The sequence below is a fragment of the Anas platyrhynchos genome, chromosome 15 (genome assembly GCF_047663525.1).
Source record: "Anas platyrhynchos isolate ZD024472 breed Pekin duck chromosome 15, IASCAAS_PekinDuck_T2T, whole genome shotgun sequence".
NCBI classification, from domain to species: Eukaryota; Metazoa; Chordata; class Aves; order Anseriformes; family Anatidae; genus Anas; species Anas platyrhynchos.
Genome location: NC_092601.1, coordinates 2,854,763 through 2,873,338, shown reverse-complemented (window position 1 = coordinate 2,873,338; position 18,576 = coordinate 2,854,763). Strand labels below are relative to the sequence as shown.

The window sequence follows — 18,576 nt, the reverse complement described above, 5'->3', positions numbered from 1 at the left end:
TCTCTTTGTCTTCTGTGGATATTGTGTAAAGGAAGATAAACCAACCGTTTTTCAACCTATGAATTGTTAACTATGAGAATAATGAGGTCTTCCTGTATTCATTCTCTTCAGATTTTGTTCAGGGATGGTTTTGGGACTTTGTTAGGAAAATTCACATATTAATTTACGTTTTCTCTGTGAGAAGTTTGTGACATTTCAATTTATTAGATTAAGTAATGTCTCTTTATTGCACTGAAAAAAAAAAAAAAAAACAAAAACAAAAACAAATGTTAAACATACCTGTAGCCAAACAGTTTTTGAGCAGGTACATGTACATGTATGTCTGGTGACTATCGAAATTTTCTAGCCTTTGAGTTGGATATGTCTTCCTCTACTGCAGCATTTACTTTTGTGTATAAATTCTTAGTAAAATACACAGTTCCTCTGGGAGAGGTTATATTTTAATGCCAGATGAATTATTTATGTGCCAGCACTTACAGAAATGGAATCAGCATACATCAATATGCTGAAGAGAATGAGTACTGGCTTTTGAACTTACTCACAGATGGATGCAAAAAAATAACAAATAGTGCATTAGAAGCCTGTAAATATCACTCTGAGATTAGGCATTTAATATATTTTTTTAGCTTCTGTTAAAACAGGTCATTTGCTGTATGATTTGCTTTAGTTCTTGAAGCAGAAGCAGAATTCACTTTAAAATATAAATTCATTCAGTGTTTAAATTTGCACAGACAAACGATTGAGTAATGCAATATATCGACTGTGTACCTGTAAAGATGCTTTTCCTTTAGGTGTGACTGGAAGAAGGTTCTCATTAGAATTTTTAGAGGAAAATGTTCTACTTATGTGCATAGAAATAGAATTAAATACATACAGAAGCCTATAAAGTGAGCAGAGAATTGGTATTTGTGTGGTCAAGTGATAATTGCCACTGACGTTGGGGTCAGAGCCCCGAGCCGTGAGGGCTGGTTGCAGCCAAGTACAAAAGCAGACTGCCTTTGGCTGCAGCTACAGACAGCCTGCAGCCTCCCTGCCACAGGAAGGCCGCGTTCCTCCCATGAATTTACTGCTACGGGTTTTTGTACCTGAAAGGCCCATTTTAATGGGCCTTTCAGGTACAAAAAAGGCCCATTCAGGTACAAAAAAGGCCCATTATAATGCAGAAAGGTGTGGGAGGGATAAATTATTGATTTAAACAGAAGAGTTGTGTATGATACATGACAGAAAATGTATCCTGAAGAACCATTTTAAATTGTTTGAATTGCCTTTACTGTCAATTAATCTCTTATAAAGAGGGCTTCACCAGAACACAAACCTGCAGAAATTAACGTCTCGAATGGCTGGGGGAAGGACATTTACTTCCCTGTTCTGCCTCAGCATGGCCTTGGGCACGGTCACTGCGCATTTCATTACCCCAGAGGTGTGTAGGCACAAAACTGCTGCGAAGTCCCACAGGGATTTAGTTTCCGTGCCGTAGTCTGAAAAATGAAACTAATAGTTCCTCCTCTCAGTGTGAAAGACTGTGTGATGTGACCTATGCAAACATAGATGATATTTTTACACAGTATGGCTTTAGCATCAAGCTATATTGATTCCCAGCGGCCTCCTCCCATTGTCTCTGCTCTGTGGCAGATGTTGGCGGTGTGACGGATGTTGGTAGTATGACTGACGGTGTTGGTGAGGTCTGAGCTTCCCTGTGGGAAGCTCTAGCTCTGTGCTACCACGGGAACTTGAAATAGCACAGCTACTTCCAGCCACCACTGCATGTCACCAGCCTTTGAGGTGGTGACACATCCAGGAAAGAAGAGGTTCAAGAGGAGAAGCTGTCATAGGACTGAGCATGGTAGACTTGCCTTTAGGATCCGCCAGGTGCTCAGGGCAGGGAACTGTGATGGAAGATGACACATCACTTATCAGAAATGTGATACAGCTGCTGTTGTAGATGTATTTTCAAAACAAACCAAGTTATGTCTGCAACAGTGACACGTTCTTGGTCATGGTTATTAAGTGGAATTAACATACACTGACAGGATACATTTTCACAGGATGTAAGCACTCCTTGTGACCCTTCACATATGCTGGGCAACTAACAAATTGTTGCTGTCCATGCCTGTCATAAATACTTTTTTGGCTTCCTTTCCAGCCCTGCAGTCTGACTATGGCCCACTCTTGCTTGAAGGTGGCCTGCATGAATTCCTTTTCATAAATCCCCCCCACCCACCTGTGTTTCAAAATCACAGGTGGGTGGGAGGACAATGAGAATGTGAACGGCTGATATATAGTAGGAGATTCAAACTCCAGTGAAAGGAAAGGTTAAAAAAGCCAGCTAAAGGATTTGTGGTTTGTTCCGCAGGTGGGTTTTTGTCGCTCATTCGGCATGACTGGATCCAATACCTGAGTTTGTCTGGGCAGAGCAAAGAGGGACAACTTGCCTCCATTTTTGCCGTTAGTTCATTTAACAGTTCTTTTTTTCTCATTGTCACCAGGAAAAATAGCTGGGTTTGTATGTGCTGCATCCTGGTTTAGCAAGGCATCTGGACTGATGTCAAGACTAGACTCAGTTTAGAGGTAAAGAGTCACCTGTACTAATTGCTTTGCTGATTGTTGCCACTCTTCCAACATTTAATGTATCTTAAATTTATCTCGGATATTAAATTAAATGCAAGTGTTGAATGTCGTGTTTTTCAAAGAAAGATTGACATGAAGACAGGAATTCTGTTGCGATACAGAGTAACAACAACAACAACAAAATGGATTAAAACTTTGAAAACTTCATCATTTTGTATTTAAAAACTAATGTTTTTTGAACTTTTGTGCTCGGTCAGCAATTCTGAGTCTCCTTCTATAAGCTGACGGCAGTGACAGTAATAGCATGCACTTTGTTTTGACTTAAATCGGGAGAAGCCTGGAGTTCCCATGTTAAAGGTCCTGGGCTACATGTTGACTTATTGATTTCTCTATGGGCAGGCAAGGTTCATTATATAGGGAAATGATTCACAGTCCTTCTGCTTTATTGAGTGTTTTAGGTCTTAAATTTCTACCTAAACAGTTTCCAGCAGAACGAACTGTGAGGGTATTTGTAATCACTTGTTGACACAGATTGCTGTAATACTTCTTCTTTCTTTTTATTCTTTTTATGTGCTAAATGTGAAGTAGTTTTAGTTAACTGGCAGCTTGGCTTTTTAACAAGACTTTAAGAAATTTTTAATCAAGTTATCTTGATCTAATCAATTGTTAATTCCACTAGTTTACACAGAAGAGATACTTACTACAGCATCTCTAGACTGATTTTTCTGGAAAATGGGGCTTTAACTTCATGATATTCTTTGCTGTAGAAAGCGTTTAAAATGCATAATAAATATTTTTTGATATATATACCATGTGCTGGTTTGTCGTCTTTCATTTTGATAAATTAAGCAAATAAGCTAATGACTGCTATATGTGACTAAACATGGAGAGATTCAAAAGCAGTAGCTTGAGTTATAAGAAATGTGTGTATTTTTTATATTTGGAACAAAAGAGAGGCTGATGCCATGGTTATTTGATATATGAAGATTGAATTACAACTGTGGGAAGGAAGTCAGACTTTTCCACAATTTTTCACTACTGTAACATAAAAAAAAATAATTACTCATTTGGAAATATAATTTTCATAGCTTCACAAAGCATTATATTTCTAATGACACCTGCATGTGAGCATGAAATCTAATTAATATTTTTGTTTCAAGAGATTAGATTCCTGAATGTGTTCATCAAGAGACTTTGTTGGCTGTTTAATTCCCTGTTCTCTGAGGAGGAGACAGGCAAAACGATGACAGGAAACTCTAATCAAGCAAAGCTGGTTAGCATCGTTTCTCAAAGCAGTTTTATTAAACACAGCAGAAAAGTGTGGCCGTAGGTACAGTTCAGTTGCAAGCTGAGCTCTTGTTAGCTTTTCTCCTTTTAAAGCGATTGTTACAGTCTTGCTGTAGCTCAATTTCTTTTACTTCCTTCAGGAACACAACAGAGATTTTGCTAGATTTTGCTACAGGAGTTTGGAGATAAGCATGGTTATAAATCCAAAGCAAGAGGGATTTTGTAAAAAGAAAGCAAAGTGTAAATGAATGTCATGGTCTGAAATATCTCATTTATAACCTCTGCCTTCAAGACTGTCATACTGAAAGCGGATCCCCATTTGTCTGTGGTAGATACAAATGTGAGGTATCAGTATGTGACTGTAAACGGTCTTTTCAGCATGCCCTGCCAGTGGAGAAAAGCAAATTCTGCTTATGCAAAACATCCCATGGTCTTAGTAAGACTTTCCCAATGGAACTGCTTGTAAATCTGGGGGCCTGGTAGCTTCTGCTACATTTTTAACATTTATTTCTTAGCAGCTACCCAAATAAGAAACTATGCAATACCTTTCTTGTAGGAGCAGTAAACTCTGAGAAGTTTATACCATCTATGTGAAATTTCCAGACAACTTGTTAGACTGAAAAAAATATATGTACCAACTTTTTCCAGAAATATAACAGCTAATTATTTTCAGCATGCAACACAAATAATGTTTAAAGAATATGAACTTCCTTGAGTTCACATAATAAATATGAAATTCAACACTACTAGTCAGGGGAGTTACTGCTAGGGAAATTAACTGGGTACTCTATCTGGACCCAGAGTATTAGTCCAAATTGAGATGATCCCCTAAAATTAACTGAACTTAAAACATGTATAGGTGGTCACAAATGAATGGTTTGTAAGTTAAGTATTTTACAGAAGCACATAGATTAGAATACAAAATATAGAGAAATTCATTGTTTTTTGTAGAAATTATATTCAACTATTAAGTAAAATGTTTTACAAATTTAAATTTTGACAAGTAATTTTATCTATTTAAGTAGAAAAAAATTTGGTATCGGAAAAAAATACTTTGGGATTAGAATTGAGTTAACTTTGATATATTGAGTATTAGAGTTAGTTAATGTGTGTAAAAAGCTAATGTGAAGTGGCATTGACCAGATCATTCAGGTGCTAAGCATTGCATGAATTCTGCTGCACATATTGTCGCTGCTCCAAAGGATTTATATATTACAGAGTGGCTAAATCCCAGAAAAGGGGTTTAAGAAACAGACACTTCCTTCAGACTGTCTGTGCCGGCAGCTATGTAGTAGTGAGTAGCAGTCAAAAAACAACTCTGCACATAAGGGAAGGATAGGCAGCAGAGTTTGAATTTGAGACTCTTGAAGTAGGCTTTCTTCTTGGGCTTGTCCAGATGAAAAAGGATGCCGAACTATCTGAAGTGGCCTGCTAGCATTTCCCTAGCTTGTGTGGACCCCTCAGAACATCCTATGCTGCTGTTGTCCCCATAACTCCCATCAGAGGCACGTTTCAGAGAAAAGTTAAAGCACTTTTACACTCAGGGTTCAGGGCAGAGTGGGTAGACCAAATAAAAGCAGCACTCTGGAAAGCATTCGCAAAACTGACAGTTCAAAGAGAGTCAGGAAGTTCAAAGCTGTGGAATCATAAATTAATCATTTTTCATCCAGCACATAAGTGGTATGGTTTTACTGTATTTCTTCTTTTGACGTCAGCAGTCTACCCTTTCTGTAAGGTGCAGCAGCGCTTGAGTTCATTCCTCATGATAGCAATCGGACACGACTCCTTCTGAGCCCTGGAGTACATTTGAGAAATATATATATTGCACAGCTTCTTTGTGTTTCCATTTTGTTTGAACAACTGTGGTGAAAATAAAATAAATTTATTTCCCTCCTCTACATAAAACGATGTTCTTAAGTTAGAATTTCTTTCCTGTTTATGTTAACATTTGCTTTCCTAATTCTGCAAGCATGCAGGCTGCACCTTCTATGTGCAATTCCCAGACAGGGTTCCTGACAGAAAAAAATGAAGTATCTTATTGAACTTAGCTGGCATTGCATTGTCAGCTGAGAAAACAGTGCTTCAAAGTAGTAATGAACTACTTCTACAGTGCAATACCGATCAAATTTTGTGTAAAACGTGGAGTAGAAAGCACACATGACATAAACTAACTCCTTTTCCCTTGTGTCAGTTGTAGATATACACAGACAGTGAACCTGATTTAAGACCAGTATTTATTAATATCCTAGACCAATTTAGTTTATCATTGTTTCTGTAATGATGCTGCAGGTGATACCATATTCCAGTTTGCTTTGTACTGAACTGGTATTAGTAAGAAGGAATTGAAGAAAAACTTGTATATTGATATAGTATAAACTCACTTTAGGATAGAATAAAACTTGTGGTTAAAAGTTAGCAAGGACAAAGTAAACGACATCTTGTTATCTGTAGACCTTTTGTTATGTTTAAGCATCTTGTTATTTGAAAACATCCCAGTATCTGTTAACCGTTAGTCAGGCTGAGACTTGAGATAACTTGAGTCAATTGTCTTGTCTTGTTAACTGAGACTTCCTGTTATCTGCCGACCCTCAGTTAAACTGAAAGCCAACTCAGCATTTTTACAGCTTGGAAAACAACTGATTAAGCAAAGGTGAAAAGTGCATTACGAGGAAGACCTACGGCCTTCCTCCCAAAGACCACTGCCCACATCCTGGAGACCCCGGCCCACAATTCTTGGAAGGCTTTGCGCAAGCGCAAGGACTGATAAGCTACGAAGCGAGGGTAGGCGGGGCTAGGTAATGAATGTGTATGCGTGCTAATTGAATATTCATTGTTTCGCTGTATAAATATGAGATATTTTGTCACTTTGAACGTGCACGATAGGCGGAAGGATCCCCCGTGCATCCAGCGCTGCAATAAAGAATATACCACTTAAAGAAATTTTGGCTTTGATCTTTAAATCAATTTGGCACCCCAGATGGGACAACCTCTCTGCCGGTCCGCAGGGCCCGCTGGGGACAGGACTCCCTAGGGTACCCCCGGGATTTCCCGGAGGGACTCCTCGACTCACCGGATCACTGCGGAGGCAGACAAGGACCCCACCCATCATTGTAAGTGAGTATATTCTTTATTCTGGTTTGGTTTTCTGGTAGACCGGTCATTTGGAACTGTCCGTTAAGTCGGAAGGTGATCTTCTGCAGGACAGTATTTGGTATATACTTTGTGGTTAGTACCACAAGTATATTTGGGGACCTTGAGGTCCATCTGTATCTGGAACTGTCTGTAAGTCGGAAGGTGATCTTCTGCGAGGCAGTATTTGGTATATACTTTGTGGTAAGCACCATAAGTATATTTGGGGACCTTAAGGAAAGAGCTCGCTTTAAGGTCCATCTGGAATTGTGTTGCCTACTTTGGTTTTCTGACTCATGGAGTGTGATATTTAACTCTGGTTATTGTTACTGCGATTTTGGCTATTTTCTTGGTGATAATAGTAGTTTCATGGCGTTGTTATAAGAAAGATATCGTTACAGTGCTACATATTTTGGTTTTCTGACCTATCGCTTGTGGAATTTGACTCTGATTATTGTGATTTTGGCAATATCTCCTGGTAATAATAGTAGTTTTGTGGCATCACTATTGAAAGATACCTGTGTGCCCACAGTTTTGTAAGTGATACATGTATTCTGAAAGTGTGAACTGGAAAATGGGGGGACGAGTAAGCAGTGAAATTCCTAAGAAAAGTACGTTGGGCTGTATTTTGAGTTGTTGGAAGGATATAGGGGGGGCTCCGGGTGGAAGTGAAAATAAGAAAACTCTGACAAAATATTGTAATCAATGGTGGCTGCTTTATAAGCTGGAATGTTGAAAAAAGTGGCCTTTTAATGGAGCTTTAAACTATAATACTTTGCTACAGTCAATGTTGTTTTTGAGAAGGAAAATAGGATGGAATGTTGTATACTGATGTTGTTTCAGCATCTTGGAGGGAAAAGGTACGGAATTAAGTTGGTCCCTGACTGTGCTTTTGATGCTGGCATTAGAAAAGTACAGGCTGGAGAAAGATAAAGGAAGTGTTAAAAGGGTTATTGCAAGTGTTAAAGGTGTTTGAAGTTGAATGAGCAGGGAAAGAGGATGTAGGAATGTTAACAGTTCTGCCTCGGCCTGGGGCTGAGACCTTAAAATCTTGGGTGTTAGCCCTCTGGGGCAAAGGGATCATGATGGGTCCCAGAGAGTTGTCACAGAAACAGAAAAGCAGTTAACTCTGAAAACAACCTGAGTTCATGTGTGAGCTCAGATTGCCGATGGGATCGCTCAAGGAACTGTGGACAATTGCATTTTCCTGACCGACCCCCACTAAGACCCTAATCATCCTGAAAATTATGAACGGTTAAGTAAATACTAGAATCTGGACGAATTGGGAATTGAGAATATGCTTCCAACAAGGTCTAAAAGAAACCCCTGTGGAATTTTTGGACCAACTCTGAAATGTAATGGGGAAGAAAGAAAAAAAAAAAAACAAAAAAAAAACGGTTTGGACCTGGCTTCAGAGGACAAATCGACTAGCCTTTTTCTAGGGTAATCATCGGCCCCTGATTTCAACAGGTCTAATGGGGACCCGGGGAATCTACCCTAGCAGATCCTCCACTGATTATAATGAAGTTAGGAGAGGAACAGAAGTGAAATTTCTTATTGATATGGGGCAACGTATTCAGTTCTAAATCAAGCATTAATGCCTTTACGGAATGATTATGTTAAGGTAAAAGGGTGTAACCAAAAAGGCTTATTTTTGTGAACCTTTGAAATACAAGTTGGGGAAATGTTATATCTGGAGTGGTAATTCGTGTTGAGAAAATGGTTGATATTAACAAAGAAGGGTGATTCAGGAGACTCCATGCAGTCTGGGGTTTCTTGTTCTCCAGCCATTAAGGCATGGATGTTTCTGGGTGTTTGCTGTTGTTGTTACATTCAAAGTTGTTTGACTAATTAAACAGTTGTTGAAAAGAACTGCTGTGGAGAGAAGGGTATTAGAGGGGAGCCTGCTTCTAAAAAAAAAAAAAAAAAAAAAAAAAAAAAAAGGCAACACTATGAAGTTACATCAGTACAGAAGCAGGAAAAAGAAGTGAAGAGGAACAGGCTGGCAGAATGGGGACTGTTAAGTTATGGAACTCAAAGGATTGTTTGTTACCTATCCTGATTGTATGTATGTATAGGCATACTCGGGTTATTATGTAAAGCAATGTTCTGTATACATGTATTTAGAACGTTTGATGTTTGTGTGTGCGTGTTGGTGGAGCGTAGACTCCCTGCACACCCAGCGCTGTTTACTTGCCTTTTATATACCTTTTAGAAATATTTGTTTTATAAATATTACAAAATTCAGACCTCATTTATAACAGGAAACAAATGGGGATACATAGGTTTTTATATCTACCTGGATCTCCAAAATCTCTATTAGGTTGAGATCTGTTAGAACAATTAGAAGCAGAAATTATCTTCGAAAAAAGGAAAATGGAATTAAGGATAGGAGAAGAACAACTAATAAATGTGTTAAGCCTGGCACTAATACAAACCGACCCTAAAAAGTGAAATACCCTTAGAGATCATAAATCAAATATAACCAGGAGTTTGGGCCACTGAAGTCTCTGGAAGAGCTAAAAATGTGACCCCAATAATTATTAAATTAAAGCCAGGAGAGAAACCCATTAAGGTTAAGCAATATCCTTTGAGGATAGAAGATAGGAAAGGAATTAAAGAGATAATTGATAGATTTATACAGTATGGATTATTGATTGAATGTGAATCAGAATACAATACACCCATATTGCCAATTAAAAAGGCAGATGGAAAAAGATATAGGCTAGTTCAGGATCTGAGGGCCATAAATAAGATCACTGTGGATATACATCCAGTAGTGGCAAACCCTTATACTTTGCTGACTAAATTAAGGAATAGTCAAGTCTGATTTACCGTACTGGACTTAAAAGATGCCTTCTTCTGCCTACCTTTAGCCACTGAAAGCCAAAACCTATTTGCCTTTGAATGGGAAAACCCTGACTCAGGCAGAAAGACACAGTTAATGTGGACAGTGCTACCACAAGGATTCAAGAATAGCCCCACTATTTTTGGAAACCAATTAGCAAAGGAACTTGAAACTTGGATACCTCCGGACACTGAAGGGGCTTTGTTACAATACGTAGATGATCTCTTAATAGCTACCGAGACTAAAGAGAGTTGTATTCAATGGACTATAAGTCTCCTTAATTTTCTGGGTTTAAATGGATAACGAGTCTCTCAACAGAAAGTCCAGCTGGTTCAACAACACGCGACCTACTTGGGATTTGGAATTTCGGGAGGTCAGCGAGAACTAGGAACTGAACGTAAGGAAGTCATTTGCCGGACTCAGAACCCCAAATGGTAAAGGAGCTACGAACCTTTCTAGGAATGACAGGTTGGTGTCGCCTTTGGATTTATAATTATGGACTAATGGTAAAGCCTCTATATGAATTGATAAAGAGTAATCAGTCAAAGTTAGTCTGGACTAGAGAAGCACGAAACGCCTTCAAACAACTTAAACAAGAATTGATGCAAGCTCCAGCTTTGGGATTACCGGATCTTTCGAAACCCTTCTGGTTGTTTTCTCATGAGAGACAAGGGATAGCTTTGGGAGTACTAGCACAAAGATTGGGTCCCTATAAACGAGCAGTAGCTTACTTCTCTAAACAATTAGATGAAGTAAGTAAAGGATGGCCCGGATGCCTTCGAGCTGTTGCAGCTGTTGTTATCAATATACAAGAAGCTCGGAAGTTTACAATGGGACAGAAAATGATAGTGTTAGTCTCCCATACGGTCTCAACAGTTTTGGAACAAAAAGGAAACCATTGGCTTTCACCACAGAGATTTTAAAATATCAAGCAATATTAGTAGAACAAGATGATGTGGAAATTGTGGTCACTAACGTCGTAAATCCAGCTTCTTTCCTTAGCAGAACTCTGGATGAACCTATAACTCATGATTGTATAGAAACAATGGAGACTGTGTATTCTAGTCGACCTGATCTTAAGGAGGAACCTTTAGAAGATGCTGATGAATCTTGGTATACTGATGGGAGCAGCTTTGTAAAACAAGGACAACGTAAGGCAGGATATGCTGTTACAACTGCTCAACAGGTAATCGAGTCTAAACCATTACTCCCTGGGACGTCCACCCAGAAAGCACAGGTAATTGCACTTACGTGAGCACTGGAACTGGCAGCAGGAAGGAAAATAAATATTTGGACAGATTCTAAATATGCATTCGGCGTGGTACATGCTCATGGAGCAATTTGGAAAGAACGTGGATTGTTGACTGCCCAGGGATAAAACATGCTGAAGAAATTTTAAGGTTGTTAGAGGCAGTAAAACAACCAGAAAAGGTAGCTATCATGCATTGTCGGGGACACCAAAAGGGGAATGCTGATTTTGAAATTGGAAATCGATTGGCAGATCAGGAGGCTAAACGGGCAGCTGAAATAATTGAGGTGAAGGCAATGTCTTTGATACCAGACGGTAAAATCCAAACTATGTACAGGGACCAAAAACCAAATTATACAAAAGAAGACTTAAAATTAATTGAAGATTTGAAAGGTAAAAGGAAACCAGATGGATGGGTATATTCAAAAGATAACCGTGTGATAATACCCTCTAATTTGATACGGCCCATAGTTCTCACAGAACATAATAAAACACATTGGGGAGCTGACACATTGCATAAGAGCATGAGTCAGACATTAGTAGGACGAAATTTATACACAACAATAAAACAAGTAACTCAACAATGTAGCATCTGTTTACGTAACAACCCCAATACTAAGAATAGAATAAAATTTGGAATAATTAGTAAAGGAAATTATCCAGGACAACAGTGGCAAATTGATTTTTCAGAACTCCCTAGAAAAGGGGGGTTTCGTTATTTACTGGTTTTGACTGACACATTTTCTGGTTGGCCCAAAGCTTTTCCCTGTCGAACAAACAAAGCAAGAGAAGTGGTTAAAGTCTTGTTAAATGAAATAATACCACGCTACGGGATTCCAGTAGCAATGTCTTCTGATAGAGGTTCACATTTTTGTGCACAAGTGGTACAACAGATAAGTAAGATCTTAAAGATAGATTGGCAACTACATACCCCTTATAGACCACAGGCAAGTGGACAGGTATAAAAAATGAACCATTTAATTAAACAACAAATAGCTAAAATCGGACAAGAGGCTAATTTGTCATGGCCTCAATCCCTCCCTTTAGCATTACTCAGAATTAGAGTTAAACCTAGAGTAAAAGAGAATTTGAGCCCCTTTGAAATTTTATATGGAAGGCCATATCAATTTATATTTAGTGGAGAGGATCTAATGCAGCTGGGATCAGAATATTTATATACTTATATAACTGAACTTCAAAAACAATTAAATAAAGTACATAAATTTGTGTTAGGGACCAGAGCTAGAGGGTTGGATCAACCAATCCACCCCTTTAAGCCTGGGGACTATGTATATATAAAGATTTTTTCAGGACAACCCCTAGAGGAGAAATGGAATGGACTGTATCAAGTGTTGCTGACAACTCACACTGCTATCAAGATTAGAGAACAAACCGCTTGAATCCACTATTCCCGAGTGAAGAAGGCTCCAGGAGCTCCTTGAAAAGTAACACTAGGTGACAATGAACTGAAACTAAAGCTTAGTCGATCAAGATGAGGACATTATGGTCGGGAGTATTTGGTAATATAGTTGGTAGAAAATTTGTTCATAGAATTGTTTTGTTTTTATGGCTTATAGTTGTAATTGTGATTCAAGAAGGTGCCTCTGTGATAATAGAGAATGGTGGGTGGCCTTGAACTAAAGCCGTAACAACAGAGGATAAGAACTTTAATGGAAAGTTATCAGTTATGGTCATCTGGCGAACAAATGGTAACTATTTATAAAAACCATCAGAATGGTGAAAATTAGGAGAAGAGTGGACACAAGATAATGTATCCTGAGCTCTTAGTTGTATGCAAGCACAGTTATGGTTGCAGGCAACGGCTGCCTTGATCATTAGGGAAGGAAGTAAAGGCATTTTTCCGGCTGAAGTCCAAAAGGCAGTCTGGGACAATGCCAATGATTTTGAGAAGTTCCAGTCCTCGTGGACCCTGGTAAATTGTACTTATGCCCATTATTAACATGGCTACTGCCTTCGTGCTTACTATACGGATGGAGAATGGGAAACGGCAGTCTGTAAATCTAGAATCATGTGTTACCGGGGAACAACGAGGATTTATTTGTGAAAGCAATACAATTGAGGCTCAGGATGTATGTTTTGACACGGAGCAAGGTATCTGCCACTTTGAAATTCATCCAAATACCAGTCAAAAGACTGTGCTTGTATATGTTGGTAAAGGGTGCGTGTGTTTAAGAACTGCTTGTGATTTTGTAGAAATAGACAAGGAGAATATAACTCTCCATAGCAAAAATCATTCTAATTTTTGTATTTGTAACTTTGTTAGAATCATCGGGTGTGATTTTCTATATTTAGCACCAGTGGTATCCCACCAGCTGATCAAGTCTAACAACACAATGTATCATAAGTTACTACCTACACCTATTGGGATGAACCTCACACTAGTGAAGCAACTAGTTAAACACCAAGACCTGATTAGAATTTTAAAAGGTATTCAGGAAAATGGAGAGAAGACTCTAATTACTGTCCATCATGATACAAAGGAAATAAGCAGAGTTTTGCAGAGAGTGAAACGAGACACAAGTCACAACTGGTGGGATACACTTTTTGGATGGTCGCCAACTGCAACTGGGATTTTGAACACACTGAGTCACCCAATTATTGTTTTATTGATATTGGTTGGTATAAGTTTAATATTGTCTTTTGTATTACTTGTTTGGAATTGGAAATTGTTACAACGAATGTCCATGTTAGCCTCCTTGACAAATATGCATGGTAAAGTATTGAGGGGTACATATCATAAAGACTGGGAAGAAAATTTCCGTATTAAGTAAAAGAATTTACTAGATTTTCCAGAAAAGGGGGGAATGATATAGTATAAACTCACTTTAGAATAAAACTTGTGGTTAAAAGTTAGCAAGGACAAAGTAAACGACATCTTGTTATCTGTAGACCTTTTGTTATGTTTAAGCATCTTGTTATTTGAAAACATCCCAGTATCTGTTAACCGTTAGTCAGGCTGAGACTTGAGATAACTTGAGTCAATTGTCTTGTCTTGTTAACTGAGACTTCCTGTTATCTGCCGACCCTCAGTTAAACTGAAAGCCAACTCAGCATTTTTACAGCTTGGAAAACAACTGATTAAGCAAAGGTGAAAAGTGCATTACGAGGAAGACCTACGGCCTTCCTCCCAAAGACCACTGCCCACATCCTGGAGACCCCGGCCCACAATTCTTGGAAGGCTTTGCGCAAGCGCAAGGACTGATAAGCTAATTAGCATACGAAGCGAGGGTAGGCGGGGTTAGGTGATGAATATGTATGCATGCTAATTGAATATTCATTGTTTTGCTGTATAAATATGAGATATTTTGTCACTTCGGACATGCACGATAGGCGGAAGGATCCCCCGTGCATCCAGCGCTGCAATAAAGAATATACCACTTAAGGAAATTTCGGCTTTGATCTTTAAATCAGCACCTCCCAATGACTCTTCTGATGTAAAACAGTTAATATTTGCTTCATTATCACTTTATTCAGCATTTCTCTCCCATCAGGGAGTATCGATTTTCCTTCAGACTTCATGGCTCCCGATTCCCTAAAAAATCTTTTAAAACTTTTTAGTTCTTTCTTAATTTTCAACAATTCCCTGAATCCTCTCTGCATTTATTCTGTTTTCCTTCAGATATCAGATGCCCTAAATACCTGACTTCTCTTTCTCCATATTGTAATTTATTTTTCAATACTTCCAAGCCCTACTTTCCCAGAAAGTTGAATAGCTTGTTAGTAGCTTTCTTCACAACTCTTTTCTCCTGTCCTGACAATAGAAAACAATCCACATATTTGTTAACATTAATACCTCCTTGTGAGGTTGTAATTGCTCCAATTTTTATTTTTATTTTTATTTTTATTTTTTTTAAAGAACTTACCCAAATAGATAGGTGGCCCTGTAAACCCCTGAGGTAAAATTGTCCACCTATATTGTTGCTTCCGCCCCCATTTCAGGGTCTTTCCAGTCAGAGGTGAATATACATGTATGTTTGCTCTCAGGGCCAGAGAGCACTCCATTAATAACACTGTTATTCCAGTCTAACAATTTACTAGTTGAATGCCCAATCTAATCATCAAATCCCTTCTTAACAAGTTAGTCCCTGCCTTGGGTACATTCAATAATTACCCAGTGATCATTTTATCCCCTAGTCTCAGCTTGGTATCCCCCCAAAGTGGCACTGTTATCCCAGCCCCTTCTGCCCCCATCACTTTTTAGGGTTTCATTAGTTAATTTAATCCCTGATACTTTACAAGTCAGTAATGACCTAGCTGTTCCCCAGTGTATTGGGTTTGATGGCAAGGTTCGGGGGGTGTGAGAGGTGTGGGGGTGGGAAACTGCAGTGGCAGCCCCCGTGAGAAAAACCCAGAAGCCTCCCCGTGGCAGATAAGGGACAATTTCATCTGGCCCCAAAGGGGCCCACTGCTGCCCAGAGCCTAGCCATAGCAACACAATCCATGCCTCTGTGAGAGCACATCCACAAAAACAAACAAACAAACAAAAACCTGCTGCTCAACAGCAGTTGGGAGAGCGAGAACCCCCCCCCCCTCCCCGCAGACACCAAAGTCAGTGCAGAAGGAGGGGGAGGAGGCGTTCCAGGCGCTGGAGCCTGTTATAAATTGCTCAGTATTCAAATTAGGATTAAATAAAAAAATAGGATTTATTAAAAGAATATAAAGGAATAGAGGTAAGCAAACAGCGCTGGGTGCACCGGGAGTCTCCGCTCCACCAGGACGCACACCAGTTACATCAAGCAGCTGATTTTTATGCTCCTAGACTAATACATATTCATTACTACTTCTAAAAAAAATAGATTATTATAATTAGCTTCCGGGGTCCAGTCCCTCCTACTGGAGCATGCGCATCAGTCTCCTCTGGGGGTCTCTAGGGGTCTTTCATGCTGAAGGCTCGTAGTCTTCCTCTCACCTTTGTACTCACTCGGCACTATTCCAAGTTTATGGAACACTCTCTGTACACTCTCCACAGGTCTTGTCTCCCAACCGTCCTTCAGCTTCTTTTTCCCTCCTCTTAATCTCTTGGCCCCCTGGCCAGATACCAAAGATCCACATAGTATCCCATAACAGTCACTAGTTGTTATCAGTTGTTCTGAAACTCCCAGACATCAAACACAAACAGCTTTCTTATTTGACGCTTCACGAGTAATTAAAACATTCTTCCCCAGCCATTCACAGAAACATCTATAGCAGTGTTAAGTTAATCTCAAAGAAGACAGGAAAAAAGGCTGTAACTGTTAGAAATAGAAGTCCAGAATAACAAAAGCAAACAGGTTCATGAATTTAAGGAGTGTTTTCTGAAGACGTGATAAATTGACTAGAATGAGGGGGAGACTGGGACACACTGCATCTGTGGTTCAAGAATTAAATTGCCAGTGCAGGGCCCAGAGGCAGACAGGATTCAAACAGAATTGTTCTTTATGGACACGAATTGTTAACACATTCCTCACAAGCTGAAGCCCCCCTGCGGCCACCAGCCCTGGTGGAGCAGGCTGTTCCCCCCTCCCCGATGCTTGGGAAACTGACCAAACACCACAGCAAATATGCAAATATACCAAAACTTCTAGACTGTTACTTAGATAATGCCTACATCACCTTTCCCTGCTCATTCAACTTCGAATACCTTTAACACTTTCAACAAACCTTTTAACACTTCCTTTATCTTTCTCTAGCCTGTACTTTTCTAATGCCGACATCAAAGGCTCAGTCAGGGGCCAACTTAATTCCATACCTTTTCCCTCCAAGATGCTGAAACAACATCAATATACAACATTTCATCCTGTTTTCCTTCTCCCCACAAAAACAACATTGACTGTAATATGGTGTTATAATTAATACTTCCATTTAGAGGCCACTCCGCTCCATCCTCTAGTTTATAAAGTGGCCACCACTGATTACAATATTTGATAAGAGTTCTTTTACTCTCTGTACACTCTCACCCCACTATATCCCTCCAATGTGTTAGTATACATCCTAGAGGGCTTTTCCTCGGGATTTCTTTGCTTTGAACTTTTCCTATTGTAATCTACAGTGGTTAATATTCCACCGTTTTCCTAGAAGCTCTTTACTAGTCAATCCCAATCCCTCCAAAATCCACAATATATAGATACACAAGTAAAATCAGACCACTGTAAATTAACTGCCTGTAGACAATTACACTGGGAACATTTAAACCTGATGAGCCGATAATATGCCTGGGCAAATTTTGTTCCCTTAGACATACACCTCAATGGCAGTTCTTATATTTACATATTTACATATTAACATAGGTATAAAAGAACACTTTAACAAAAATGCCTGGGCTTTTATATATACAATGTACAGTTATTATTCCAGTTAGAATTATTCCTCAGCAGCTGGAAACATTATGCCAGTCGCCATTAAAGCTCGCTTACCCTCCTCCTGTCTTTCTTAAAATCTCGGACGTCCCCAGAGTTAATGGGGATGGCCACATATTCCTAGTCACTGGTCCCTGAGCGCTACAGTCAGAGTCGCTATCAGAGTCTCGCTGGGGTTGCGGATTAGGAAGCCCAGGAGTCGGAGGGGCTGCAGGTGGTGGTGGTGAAATATAGGGAGGCAGTGGGGCTGGGATCTCTAATTCTCGGTTTTTCTTGTGCCTCCCATCCCTTCCTTTTTCTTTTAGAGGATATAAATTGGCTCGAGTTTCCGAGCTGATCCACAAATGTGCATATTCACTTTCTTCCAAACTAAAAGGTTCCTTTGAGTTTACATAAATATTTAGGGCCTGGCAAACCCAATCTTCAAAGGACCCAAATACGGGCCAGTAAAGGTGGTCTCCTCGAATCTGTTTACCACCCCAAACTTCAACACAATAATGTATCATTTTTACTTTATTCCTTCCCCGCCTAAAAGGGGAATCCTCCCAATTTTTAATCATTAATCCCGGGGTAACCTAACATCAGACGTTACCCCGCCCATGGGACCAGAAGGCTTACTCTTCTTCTGTCCCATCTTCTGGAGCGCCTTCACATACACACACACAAATCGCTTCCCCCTTTTCGTGGCCCAGTCCCTCGCAGGATGTGGGAACCGCACTACCGAGGGGTCCGCACTCACTTCGTCCGCAATTGGACGTCTCACAACGCTACGCTCCAGGATACCCAACCCCAACCAAACGGATCACCGGCCTATACTTACTCACCCCCAAGTCTTCGTTCGGTCTTCGTGCACAAAGATTACTAGGGGTTGCTGGCTTTATTTGCTTGCTGCCGAATCTTGGGTTCGTCGGTGAAGGATTTGAATGAAAGTAATCCTAGCGAAGGCCACTGAAATCAGCGGGGCGCCCCCTCCAAAGGTCTTTCAATCAGATTGCCTTCATCTGAGTCACGGCACCAAATTTGTTATAAGTTGCCCCCATAATTAATTTTCAGAGAGCATTGCATTAATAATAGAAAGGAATTTATTGAGTAAGCAACAGCAAGCAAAACAGCACTGGGCGGCCAGGGAGTCTCGGCTC

At 39.7% G+C, this 18,576-nt stretch overlaps 1 protein-coding gene across 2 annotated transcripts in view; it reads right to left on the bottom strand.

Moving 5' to 3' along the window:
* The window catches only part of LITAF (lipopolysaccharide induced TNF factor), a 103,862-nt gene extending 85,421 nt beyond the window's left edge, over window positions 1-18,441 (bottom strand). The window contains exon 1 of one of the 2 annotated variants that reach the window (XM_072023844.1): window positions 18,262-18,441. The gene's annotated coding sequence lies outside the window, so the exon portion shown is untranslated. The remainder of the gene's footprint in view (window positions 1-18,261) is intronic. The other variant, XM_072023842.1, reaches the window with a different exon arrangement.
* Window positions 18,442-18,576: the final 135 nt, after the last annotated feature.